The 11,090-nt window shown below is 35.6% G+C and overlaps 1 pseudogene; it reads right to left on the bottom strand.

Annotated features, from left to right (window-relative positions):
- Positions 1-613: 613 nt before the first annotated feature.
- Positions 614-2,550, bottom strand: LOC142836999 (protein FAM133B pseudogene; annotated as a pseudogene).
- Positions 2,551-11,090: the final 8,540 nt, after the last annotated feature.

Here is an 11,090-nt window from a genome sequence, read left to right as displayed (position 1 = left end):
TTAGTGCAATGAACGTGGAAACTGTGGCACAGACCTTGATGGGGTCTGCAAGCCCATTCTTTTCCTGTATCACTGTGATCACATGACCTAGATTGTGAAACTGAGCTGGCACTTAGTCTGATTCACTGAACAACAGCCTAAAAATAGAGCCCAAATGCTAACATGACATCTTAATAAATGGCTGTTAGTGGAAATAACAACCCATTATCATGTAACTTACCCATTGATCATTTTTGCGATAAGAATAGGTTATCCTATATTGATTTTAAAAAAGAAGCACCAAAAGAGCTATTTTTTATTAAAAATGCAATGATATTTGCCTAGTCTCAATCCCAAGAAGAAAAAAAAGAACAAATGTTAGGTGATATTTCAAATAAAGTTTATAAGATAATTTAAGATTTTATTCCTAAAAAGACCAGAATTGTCTGCAAAGTAATCTTATTGGATTTATGAATGCTTTTTCAGGGTTCCCACTGCTGGCCAACTATCTACAGTCTTCCTTCTTACCAGTATACCGGTTTTAGATATTGTCTGTTGGTAACTACTTCCTTTTGGTAACAGGAGTTAGATTCAAAATTAAGAATGAACAATGAATGGAACTCTGGTTGTCCAATTCTTTTTTTTTTCTTTAAACATTCTGTTTACTAAGATTCTGGCAACAGCTTTATGTAAAAAGATACAGCATACTAAGCCTGCCACTCAACTTGTTTGTGGTAAAAGTCTTAGCTTCAATATGAAGCTATTAAAAACGAAAACCAAAAGTCCTGCTTTTTACATGCTAAATATCTTGTGTGCCACTAAACATAGTAATGAACTTAAGACAGCAAGAGTAAGGAGTTAAAAGTTAAACACTGCAGCCTAAACAAAATTTATACAAAACATAGAGTAGCTATCACTGGCTACATAACCCCTTCTGACTGGTTAAGACCTGCATAAAACGTCCACTTTAGAATTGTTAGCTATCAGTTCAGAAAGTACCAGTGTCTACTGAACACTTCTCCAAAGTCAAAGTGTAGGCAGAATTAAATCAAATGACAACACAATCTAACCCTAAGAAACATTCAGATATTACTGAAGTGGAGGTAAATGCCAGAGCTGTGGGGGCTTCTCATGCTGCAAAGGGCCGAGTATCTCTGGTTCATTCAAAGCAGCATACAATGGATAATGGATATCACTAACCTCACTCAAGGGCAGGACTGATGGTGCCCAGCTCTGACCTCCCAGGAAGCACGGCTACTGTGTCCACAAAAGTAGTGTGAGATCAAAGGCACGCTGTTCTGGTAGCTAAAGAGATAGCAAACCAACCCCCCCTTAAAAGCTCCTTCCCCAAGTAAATCAAAATATACATGGGGAAAATTAAAATCCACTTATCTACAGCATAAGAATTTTGAAATATTAATGTAACCCCTACTTTGAAAATTTCCCTAGAGTCACCTCATTATTTCTGGTCACATCTTAGAGATGGATTCAGACTGTTTCTGTTGACTTATCCTAAGTATATCTAGTAAAAAATATTAGCTTTATTCCAAATATCTTAACCACTAATACGACTGCAAAGTACAGTCCCCCAGAGTCATCGAGCACTGGGAGAGAGGAAAAGGTGTTCAGGCAGCAGGCAACAATCATGGCCTTTCATACAGCAGCATTCAAGTGGCTACTGATAGTCCAGGACAGGTCTAAACACAAGGGAATTCATGCACGTTACTACGTATGTCGTTATCTTCACAGTTAAGAGCTCCTTCACCATTGCACCCTGTAAGGGACCCTGGTCTTCCCGATGCTATGATGAGTCTGAACTGGAGCTGGCAGCCTTCTTTTTCTTCTTCTTGATGTTCTTCTTACGCTTCCTTCTCTTTTTGGCTTTATCTTTATCTGTTCCCTCGAGCACTTCACCACTTTTCTTCCTTTTCGCCTGCACCTCCTCACACTCCACCTCTGACAATGACTCAGAAGTCAGTGCTCTGTCTTCATACGGCTTTCTTTTCCTGCTGGCTCCTTTATTGTCCTTTTCTTTCTCAGTCACATCGTTTGACTTCTTTCTCTTCTTTGAACCGTCCTTGCTGTCCGAGTCGGAGTCCAACACTGAGCTCTCAGGAGACTTGTGGCAACGACTCTTCTTTTTTTTTTTTTTTGTTTGTTTGTTTTTTATCCTCATCTTCAGAATCTTAAGAACTACCAGATTTCTTTTCTTTTTTCTTTCTCTGTCTTTTTTTGGATGAGCTCTCGTTTCCACTTAATAATTTTTCTCTGTGGTTTTTCTAGTTCCTTTTTCCAATTCTCATTCATTTTTTCTTCAAATTCAGCCAAAGCTTTGGAACCCTTCTTTGTCTTTTCTAGTTGTTCCTTTACTTCCTCCCAGGTAGGCCTTGGTCGATTCAGATAATCCTGGATTGTTGGCCCTGAAGACTGGATTGGACCCCTTGATAGAGCCATCGCTATTCGATTCATGTAGGCCACGTGGTTGTCCGGCTTCCCCACGGTGGCCGGCTGAAGGGGCGGGAAGCCGCGGACAGAGTAGGCCCGAGAAGAAGCCAAAGCGGCCCGCCGCAAGTCCTCTGGTTGTCCAATTCTTTAAACAATAAACAAGATAAATCTTTATGGACTGCAGCGTCACCTTGCCCACCCTTTTCTGCATTCCATATTACCATCTGGAAAATAATTTACAACGAGGCAATTGCTAATTATTTTACCCAGGCTACATGTGTTCTACAAGGTTTTTAAAGGAATATTGCATCTTCAAAAATCCAAGATTTTTGGAAAACTATAAAAAACAGAGTTGTAGAAACATGTGAATTTTCATATTGTCAGCCTGAAGTTCCTGAAGTGACCAGGACAAGATATATCTGGAAGAAGTCAGTGTGGATAAAAAAAAAAAAAGGCTTCCTCCCAGTACACCAAGAACTCATGTTACACTGGCAGTCATGTTCGTTTCCAGCTTATAAAGCTTATAGGCTGGTTATCCATATTGCTAGATATTTTTGCTATCTCGGCCCAGAAAAAAATAAGTTTAATTTTAAGTATAACACAAATAGGGTTATCAGTTATTACAGAAATCAAATAGGGTAAGTACTTTCTTAAGTGTCAGTGAGACATACAGAATATTGAAATGGGACTTTTATCCCTCAATCTGTACAAAAGTTAGCCAAGGATATAGTAATGATGTAATTGTAAGCCCTGTGACTCTGAAACTGCTGAAGATATTACAGAGAAACCTTTCATGACATTGTTAAAGGCACAGATTTTCAGGACAGAAATTTAAGCAGACAGGATAAAATGAAAAAAATTGACAAATGAGATCAAAAAGCTTTTTCACAGTAAAGGAAATCATCAGTATAATAAAGAAAAAATATATAGATTGCAAAAAAACATTTAATATCTAATCACCTGATGAGGGTTAAAATATATAACTATATAAAGACTATATAAAGAATAAAAGCAACAAAATGACAGATCTCATCCATTTTAAAACATGAAAAAATGACCTACATGAGCATTTTTCAAAAGAAGAAATAGCTAACGAAAATATAGAACATAAGATTAATTTCACTAGCCAGCAGGTAAGTATCAAGTAAAACTGCTGGGAAATACCTGACCTCAGAATACCTGTTATAAAAAATGCTGATAGGGATATGAAGAAAAAGGATTGTTCATGCACTCTTAGTGGGAATATAAATTAGTACAAGCACTGTGGAAAACAATATGAGGATCTGAGAAATAAAGATCTATTATGAGAGTAATAATCAACAACCCCTAATCCCAACCCCATTTGGGCCATGTTTAGAAAAGAAAAGTAAAATTGATTTCATCATTAAATTTTTGATTTAACAATAATATGCAATTAGAAAAAAACTGATACATCTCATTTACACCCATGATATTGATTAGGTGACTTAAACCAATGTCCCATCACCTTTCAAGCGCTTGTTATGTGTCTCTTTCCTCATATTATCAGTTTAAACAACAAAAATATAATCCAAGAAGAAAAGTTTCTGACAGTGTCACTTTGGCTCTTTCGCAACTTCATTAAAGAAGCATTGAAAAGGTGTTTGAAATTTACCATTAAATCCCAGCAATACCAAACAATAACCTTTATTCATCTGAAGAAATGTGAGCTCCACAGTAAGAAGGATTAATTTCTTGCAATTATTTAGTTTTCTAAGCATGACCCAATAAACTGATGTTTGCAATTATCCACTTTTAGAATTCACAGTCAGAAGTCCAGCTGTCTCTACACTATCAGCAAAGAGGAGGTGATGATAGTGATAGATTGACTCTGTCAGACTTATTATTAATTAACTCCACCAGGAACTATTGGAATCAATTGCAGATTAGTCAATTCAATCCATTTATCACCACGTCCTCTCTTGTTTTCTACATCTCTTTATAGTTTGTGAGATTAGGAGGTTCAATGAAAACTGATTGAATCGGAGTCCTCCCACAAAAGTCTCTTTAGAATTAGTGAAAATTAGGTGGATTTTATTTTGTACTGTCATTTGATTTTATTTGTCTTCTTGATTAAAACCCACTCAATTTATAGCTAGTGTACCTATGAGTTTCAAGAATTCAAAACAAGTTAAGGTAACCTACTGAAAATAAAAATCACAATAAGACATCAAAACAAAAAAAATATAATGAAGATTAATAAGAATATAAAACAATTCAATATCAAAATCTGTGGGAATACAAAACATTTGATCTATAGCTGTTTCTCTGAAGTGTGAAAGTGATGTCAAGGTATTTAATAGTTGTATGGCACTGAGTGATGGGCCTGAAAGACTGAAAGATGTTGGATCCAATTACAAGGAATAACAACACAAAGCTACTTGAAATTAAGAGGACAGGGGCCCATGAAATATGACTCTTTCTTAGGAACCTGGTGTTGTGAGGTATCCACCAGAGAATACTGCTGTGTTCATACATGGGTTTCAACCAATAAAAAGTCTTTATTGGCTCATCAGCAACTACACTAGGCATTGGGGATCCTGGTGTAGCCGCAAGCCTTTCTCAGAGTGAGGTTCTATTACTCTTATTATTAATTAAATTTATTCATTTATTTTATATCCCAACTACTGAAGTTTCCTCTCTCTTCTCCTCCCATTCCCTTGTGCCACTTCCTCCCTCCCCCCACCCACTCCTCCTTTGCTTCCTTTCAAAAAGGAGCAAACCTCTCATGGGTGTCAATTACGCATGGCATATCAAGTTGAAGTCGGAATAAATTTAAGATTAAGGCAATCCAGTATGAGGTACAGCACCTTGGATGGCTTTTGGGATGAGCTTTTAAGCATACACTAAAAAAATATTCTGGGTTGACATACTTCACTTAACAAGAACAATTAGTCCAAAGCAGAACTACAAAGCCAAAAAGACAAGATAAGTATATTTAGAAACTTTCCCAGAACTAGGGACTTTGATGGAATTAGGTATTTGTTTTGAATTTAGCAGGTTGTGCTGTCTATGTGCTGAATCTTTGGATCTGAATGCTCCTTCCATTATGGAGTCAGTACGCTAAGGCCTGGGGTTCTGCTAAGGTCTAAGGGCCTGTTGCACTGGCTTCACAAAGATTACTGGAAGCCAAGAGCAAAAGTATGCAATCCATGCATACATGAGATTGAGTTGTTGGGTAAGATTTCATCTCAGAGGTCTTATATTATCTAGTATAATGTGGGGTCAGTTTCTCTAGATACTTACCACAAATCTGGTCTGAGTTGGTTTCTGTTCTACTATTCTCAAGAATAAGTTTGATTTCAACATGAAAGAAAGCCTCTACAAATTTAAACAGGTGAAAAACATTATTTAAATTTTAAAAAATTAATAAAATAGCTATAAGTTATCATGATTTGAACCTTGATATGAGAATGGTTACTCAAAGCCAACGGTGAATATTATTAATAATCCAATAGTAAGTTTGGCTACCTGAAGAGATTCAAATCTTATGCAAGGCATGTGAGTGAAAGTAAAAGAATGTTTCCATTTAATGGAAGGTAACCCAAAGCAGCTTGTCCTTGCATGTCCTCTTCTCTTGCTTCCATAGCAGCAATGTTTTTTGAACAGTTTCTGCTAATAATGAACTGTAATTTTATAGCTTATCATGTGACATAATAACAAGTCCTCACTTCAGTTATAATAATGGTAAGGGTTATAATAAATAATAGTATTATTTATTCCAGAGAGCTAGTTAAATGCAAGTCCTGGAAATGCACCATGCCAGTGATACTCAAAAGAATCTTCTAACAGACACTATTGTCACCTCTATTTCCATAAGAAAAAAAACAAGATTAATAAACCTAAAGGACTTACCTAAGTACACATTTAATAGAGCTGAAATTTTGGTCTAGAACTGAGGGATTATGACTCACACACTAAATCACCTTACCAGTTCTATTGTGCTATTGTAACAATTCTTATCCACACCCTTCACGATAGTACAGAAATCACACCCAGTAATGAAAATGAAGAAAGCATTCAGCTATCATCATGTGGGAGTGCTCAATGTGGTAAACATATCATTGGCAAAACTGTAGTGTATTTCATAACTTTGCCAGGTTTAATTAAATAAATAGATGGAATACATTAAACTTGCATTTGATTTTTAATTTCAGTCCATAGTCCATAGTGATAAATGGAAGAGATACCTAGCTTAAGTTCTGTGCGAGACACAGTTTCTCTGGTGAACCCCTGAGGATGATGAAGGAAAGAGAGATCACCTGAGTGTTTGCCTCAGCTACACTTTGTGCCCTTTCATACCTCAGGTGTTTTCTGTAAGACAAGGATAATTACTTTACTAACTCTGCCTTTTTTTTGTTAAGATTAATGAGCTAATCATGTCTAGAATACATTCTGTAATTCTTTAATGACAAGTACATGAAAATATTCAGCACTATAAAGTCTAAGAAGAAGGTTGCATTTATCAGGCCCAGTATCTAATGGACTGTCAAAGCACTTAGAAATGAGTCCCTTCTTTTCAAATAATACTGATGGGAATAAGCTCCATTGCATGCACAATCTTTGGGTAGTACCTTGAAGAGACCAGGCCATTTCGAATAATATAACCATCTCTGTAGTCAAAGTACCCAGTGCATCCTGGTTCTTCCACTGACACACAAACTAATTTCCATAATTAATTGCCATTTTAGCCTTGGACTCTTCTATAGCTATAAAATAAAGATAATGATGAAATCTGTGTCATATAATAAATATCTTTATTTACTTAACATGCATTCATTATACAATGTGTCTGAACTACTGGGTATCTTGGATAGATTGGCAATAAAAATTATTTTTTCAAAATAATTTGAGAAACATTTCTCAAGAATCTAGGTTGAAAACTAGACCTGCCTAAGGATAAACACTTCTTTATAAAGTCAAGTGGTGCTTCCGTGTTTTATTTACTTTTTTTCTTTTCTTCCCTATTTTTAAAATGGAAAATAGATTTTATTTTCATTCGACATATTCTGGCTACTGTTTCTCTTTGCCCAGCTCCTCCCCAATCATACCCTCACCCAAATTCTTTGTTATTAAAAACAAACACACATCTTGAAATGTAGTAAGATAAAAACAAACAAAGCAGAATAGGATAAAGCAGAGAAACAGAAGAAAAGGAGCCTACCCCCCAAAAGAATCATATAGATGTAGAGACACAATTGTTCACGCACATAGGAATTTGATAAGAACACAAAATTGAAAACCGTAATATATATGCAAAAGACCTACAGGGGAAAATTAAAAAAAAACTTCCAAGAATGCCATGAAGTTCATTTATTGTTTTTATTTATTTGTATTTTTCTCATGCATTTTACAGACTGACCACCATTTCTCCCCTTTCTGTGTCCCTCCCCCTGACTCCCATCCATCCACCTTCCCATCCACTCTCCCCCTCTCCACCCAGAAAGGAACAGGCCTACCATGAGCTTGAACACAAGTTGAGGCAGAACCAAGCTCCTCCCCCTGAATCAAGGCTGGACAAGTCCTAACCCCACTGCTATGAGCAAGCTACGTAACTGCTTCTGTTGTTCAGCTACTGCTAGGCATGGGGCCTGGCCTGAAGAGTTGTTTGTAGACACATTGGGTAGAAATAATTTCATTTGCGAGCAGGTATCAGTTGGCTATAACTTCTGAGTTAGGAACCAAGGCTTGTGTCCATTTGTCCTCTTAGCACTGGGACCCCTTCTGAGCCAAAAATGTTCCATGACCAAAACGATGGCAGTAACAGGGGAATCAAGGACTGTAGATGTCTATTTTCATGGTGCTGCTAACGAGGGTCTTAGGGGCTCTTCCCAAACAATGGCAAAAAAAGTTGTGACAGCTTCCTGTGAATAATCAGAATGTAGCAAGACAACCCAAATGAGTGTATAACCAGGTAACATTCTCTTTATGACAGGTTGATGAACACAGAGGCAACTTTACAACAGTGTTAAACAGTCATTTGAACAATTTACATACTCAGATTTATGACATGTACTTAATTGTTTCATTCTGCCAAACTTTGTAAAATGGGCATTTTGAATACTGTAGTAATAAAAGAGAGACAGAGAGAGAGAGAGAGAGGCTTGAGTATCTTTATGTTCGTGTAGAAAACTATAAGTAAAGCTATCCTGATTCCTTATTTCTCACTTCACTCTACCTTAACTTGATGGAATAAAAAGGAAAGGCATATTAAAAATCTCTTTATGTTTTACAGACAAAACGTTTCCCACTGCACTGAGACTCAGTGGAGAATTTTCCTGGAATATCTGTGAGTTTTATTACAAGTTTTTTAGTGATTGCTCATTTTGCTTAATGTTACAAATACAAAAGACACCTGTGAATCATCATGAGAATTAGCTTCATTGTCTTCTAAGAATGCTGCCTTACAATAGATTTGGTTGCCATTCTACTGGTATAGAATTACAAGCATGTAATAGTAATAATAACACCTTACATTACCATGCTTTGGTTTTCCAAGTACTTTGACATAAATTATCATATATAAGCCTCATAATAGCTCAATCCCTTTATGTGTGCATGCCTTGTTTTATTCATGGCTGTCATGCTGACATTAGCTATACACCCTTTACTTATTCCTATGGTTGGTTAATTATGTAAAGCCTTAATCAACCAAACAGAATAATACAAACTGAGAAGAGAATGTATCACTTGTGATTCTGAATACCTGATTTCCTTTCATAAAATTAATGAAAGCACCCAAAGTATGCTTTATACTGCTTTAGAAATTAATGTTTCCAAATCTGTATTATTCATATCCATCAGAGCTAAATGTCACTCATTAAATTAAACCTATTGAATTGGAGATGGGACAGAAAACACTGAAAAGTACTCAAAGTCCACAGAAGATATTTTTAAAATAAACATCATATTTCATTTAGTTCATTTATTTGGTACAATGTCTATATTATTTTATTGTTTTGAACTATTAGTAGTGAGCAAAATGTGCTATGTAATTTCTAGTCAACCATAAAATGTAAAAGCTTTTGATACACTTAGAAAATCTTCCTTGATCTGACTGAATTATATTTTGACTGAATGCTGTTAAGTATTTAATTCACATCTGAGTTCCACAATCTGACTGAGCAAAGCCACATATCCCTTAAAGATGACACATTCACTTAGTGTAAAAAACCAAATAATGAATAGGATATATCAAGACTATTCCTAATACAGTCTTGCTTATTTCTTCTAATCCTGATTAATAAAAAAAATGAAAAACAATTTCATATTAGTGGTAAACATTTTCACTGCTGAGCCATCTTGTCTAGCCAGCATGTATTTATTTTAATAGCATTGTATGGCCAATAGTATTTCCTTGACTTTATGAACCATTTTTTCCCATACATCATATGACAAATGTAAAAAAAGCATTAATGGAAACAAAAAATTTTCATTTCCTAGATACTATAAATAGTGCTACAAACCTAGGCATATGCTGATATGATGTGGGATGTCCTTCTGTATATGTGTTGCTTTTATTGGTTGATGAATAAAGTTGTTTTAAACAATGGCTTAGCAAAGTAAAGTCAGGTAAAAAATCTGAACAGAGATATAGAGAGAGTAAGCAGAGTCAAGGAGATACCATGTACCTGCCTAAGAAGCAAACCATGCACCTCGTAGTAGAATGTAGAATAATAGAAATGGGTTAATTTGAGATGTAAGAGTTAGTTAATAAGAAGCCTGAACTAATAGGACAAACTGTGTTATAATTACTATAGCTTTTGTATGATTATTTTGGTCTCAGCAGCCAGGAAACAAATATGCAGTCTCCATCTACACTGATGTCTCATGATTTCACTTTCTTGAGTTATCTACACTTGATGGATTTATTGGATCATGTGGTACTTCTATTTCTAATTTTTAATGGAAAAAATCCATGAGTTCTTCACATTCTTCCCAGTGGATAAAGGATGGGGTAGGTGGAAGGTGGGCCAAAGAGAGGAGAGAAGGAAGAGGGAACTGGGATTAGTATGTAGAAGAAGAAAAGATTGTTTTAAAAACTAAATAAAAAGAAAAAGATATTATTTCCATTTTAAATCTTCTAAAACTGCAGCTACTCTCCAGTAATGGAGCATAATTTTCAACATTTTTATGCAAAATCGACAAGCCAATAATAATGTTAGACCATTATAAATTTTTGAATATCCCAGTGAAGATACACATGAATGATAAGCCTTGAACTGGGGTTAATTTGAAAAGTAGAGGTTTTGATAAAATGTAAGAGAAACACAATATTTCAAAAGCTAGAAAAGTAATGGGTAATACATTATCAATATTTTATACTAATTGCACATTAAGATCATTTCTTGATTACTTTGAATTAAATATTTTACTATTGAAACATATTTTTCTCATTTGCAATTTAAAAATATGTCTTCTGGATAATTTAGAGTTGCATTTGTGGTTTGCAACACTTCTGTTCCATAGTCAATCCAAGCACAGCCCTTTACCTGCAGATTCCTTCCAGGTGATTTACTCATTGCTGCAGTTGTGAGCAACACCATTATTCACAAACCAGTGAACTTTCCAAGACACTTCTGGTTTCATGTTGACTATGAGTGGAAGCTTACCTAATGAATTATTCACTTTTTAGGACAGAGGAAGCA

This window comes from Microtus pennsylvanicus, chromosome 1 (genome assembly GCF_037038515.1).
Source record: "Microtus pennsylvanicus isolate mMicPen1 chromosome 1, mMicPen1.hap1, whole genome shotgun sequence".
NCBI classification, from domain to species: Eukaryota; Metazoa; Chordata; class Mammalia; order Rodentia; family Cricetidae; genus Microtus; species Microtus pennsylvanicus.
The sequence above is the reverse complement of the archived record's forward strand: the minus strand, read 5'-3'. Positions and strand labels throughout refer to the sequence as shown.